The 3,013-nt window shown below is 34.8% G+C and overlaps 1 pseudogene; it reads left to right on the top strand.

Moving 5' to 3' along the window:
- LOC102492699 (60 kDa heat shock protein, mitochondrial-like) overlaps positions 1–389 on the top strand; it is a 12,248-nt pseudogene extending 11,859 nt beyond the window's left edge.
- Positions 390–3,013: the final 2,624 nt, after the last annotated feature.

Below are 3,013 nucleotides of genomic sequence, written 5' to 3'. Positions count from 1 at the left end.
TGTAAGCTAAACAATGTGATTGAATGTATATAAAAAATAAATTAATAAAAAAATTGGTAAAGAAATCATTAAAAGGACACTCAAAATTCCTGCAATGACCCATTGCTGAGAATGCAGGTGTCGAAGGATCTTTGATAGTTGAGAAGATTTTGCAAAGTTCTTCAGAAGTTGGTTATGATGCCATGCTTGGAGATTTGTGAATATGGTGGAAAAAGGAATCATTGACTCAGCCAAGGTTGTAAGAACTGCTTTACCGGATGCTGCTGGAGTGGTCTCTCTGTTAACTACAGCAGAAGTTGTAGTCACAGAAATTCTTAAAGAAGGAAAGGAGCCTGGAATGGGCGGAATGGGTGGAATGGGAGGTGGTATGGGAGGCAGCATGTTCTAACTTCTAGAATAGTCCTTTACCATTATTCATGAACTGTGACAGGAAGCTCAAGGCAGTGCTCCTCACCGCATAACTTCAGAGAAGTCAGTTGAATAAAAAAAAAGTGAAGTAAAGGTTGGCTGATGTTTAAGAAAATCAGTATAATTATCAGTTACTGGTTTCAGTTGACAATATATAATGGTTTACTGTTGTCATTGTCCATGTCTACAGATAGTTTATTTTGTATTTTTGTATAAAAAGACATTTGTACATTCCTGATACTGGGTGTGAGAGCCATGTACCAGTGTACTACTTTCAACTTAAATCACTGGGGTATTTTTACTACTGTTAAAATCAAGACTTTAGTGCTTGCAGTCACCAGATGAGAAGTTAAGAAGCAGCCTTTCTGTGGAGAGTAAGAATAATTGTGTACAAAGTAGAGAAATATCCAACTATGTGACAAACTTTGTGTAATAAAAATTTGTTTAAAGTTAAAAAAATCATTTATTTTTTCAAGTAAGGTGCTTGAGTCCCCTCATATTCTTTTTATTGGCCCTTTATTTTAGGCATAGCTTACAAGAATATTCTCCCATTTAGAGGGCTGTCGAGTTACACTAATTGCTGTGTCTTTTGCCATACAGAAACTTCTTAATCTGATGTAATCCCACTTGTCTCTTTTTGGATTATTGTCTGTGCTTTCAGGGGAGGGGAGGAGGTCTTATTTCAGAAGTCTTTGCCTACCTCAATGTCTCCCAGAGTTTCTCCAGAGTTTTTCATTAGTGGTTTTATGGTTTAAGGTTCTAGGATCTTTGATCCACATTGAGTTGATTTTGTTCATGGTGAGAGGTAGGGGTTCAGATTTATCTTACTACAGGTGGATTCACAGTTTTTTTCAGCACCATTTGTGAAAGTGGTTTTTCTTTTCCCATTGGATTGATTGGTACCCTTTGTCAAAAATCAATTGGCTGTATGTTTTGGGGTTTATTTATTTCTTGGGTTTCTATTCTGTTCTGTTGGTCCACCTGTCTGTTTTTGTGCCAATACCATGCTGTTCTGATTACCACAGCTTTGTACTATATTTTTGAAGTCATGCAGTGAAATGCCACCCACTTCACTCTTCTGGTGAAGGACTGACTTTGCAGTATGGAATCTTTTATCACTCCAGGACAATTCTATGATTGTCTTTTTTAGATCTGTGAAGAAAGTCTCTTCTAACTTGATAGGGCATGGATTAAATATGTAGATAAATTTTGGTAGACTTGCCATTTTTATTTGGACTGTTTTCTTTCTTTTTTGATTACTCTTTTTTATTAATTATTTTATTTTTACATTTTTCAAAAATATTTACTTTACATATTTCTTTCTTTTTTTATTTCTCTTTTTTATTTATTATTTTATTTTTTCATTTTTCAAAAATATTTACTTTACATATAAAACATTTTTTGCTCATACTCCATAGTTCTTGACAGTTAATAAACAACTTTCAAAATTTCAAAATACTGAACTACTCAAATTGTTGGAAAGCAAATGCCCAGCACACTAGTCACACGTCAACCTTCTCAATTCAACCCTGCCTACCAAGTATTCTGTGATATACCATCTGCCAACAAAGATCAGTGTCTTTTTCTTCCTTCAAAGTCTTCCTCAAGATAATCCTCTGGTGTGGTTGCTCTTTTGTAATCTCTACTGATTTCAATGCTGGGCTGGAAAAGTCCGTGTTATTTTATGTTATAAATTCTTTCATATATCTTCTCTAATCCTCTCTGCCAGGTAGAACAATTTATGGTGCCAGGCCGTGTTTCTAAGAGCTTCTGTTGGCTTACTTGAGATCCACCTTAGTTCCATAGTTTTCTGATTGATCTTCAGGTATGACATTCCAGTCAAAGCCCTGTCCAATAATGAATATTTCTCATTTCTGATTCAATGCAACAAACAACCCCCCCTGCCACAGAATAAGAAAACTCCCAAATATTTTCGAATTCCAGAGGGGCCAGGAAGGAAGAAAAGTTTATGTTTCCATTTAAAGAAACAAACAAGAAAAAAATTTTAACAAATTGCTGAACCTATCAACAACTCAGAAGAAAGTAAATGCTTAAATTGGGAAAACAAAGCATAGTTTAAAAAAAATTAGTAATGCTTTACTCAAAAGTCATAAAATTCTATTTTGCCAGTTCAGTCTTATGTTCAAATTCTCTTCTGTTGAAGATGCAGTGTTGCTGTGGTCCAATTTTTCCATTTAAATCCTGGAAGTTAGCATTCAACGTTGTTATTGACATTTGTTGTCCCTAGCATTAAATTGGTCGTTTTCTTGGTTAACTTTTGTTCTCTTATTTCTGTACATGTCTTCAATTTTCCTGGTAGAGCACTCCTTTCAGAACTTCTTGAAGAGTGGTTCTGCTATTGGCAAATTCTTACAGGTCTTGTTTATCTGAGAATGTTTTTATCCTTTCTTTCTGTATGAAAGATAATCTTGCTGGGTATAGTATTCTTGGTTGAAACTGTTTTTCTCTTAACACTTTGAATATATGTTCCCATTCTTTCCTTGCTCGCATTGTTTCTGATAAGAGGTCTGATGTTAGCCTGATGGGATAACCTTTATAAGTAACCTGACATTCCTCTCTTGCCAATTTTAGTATCTTGTCTTTG

This window comes from Tupaia chinensis, unplaced genomic scaffold (genome assembly GCF_000334495.1).
Source record: "Tupaia chinensis unplaced genomic scaffold, TupChi_1.0 Scaffold144075_1, whole genome shotgun sequence".
NCBI classification, from domain to species: Eukaryota; Metazoa; Chordata; class Mammalia; order Scandentia; family Tupaiidae; genus Tupaia; species Tupaia belangeri.
This window is presented reverse-complemented; position numbering and strand designations above follow the sequence as displayed.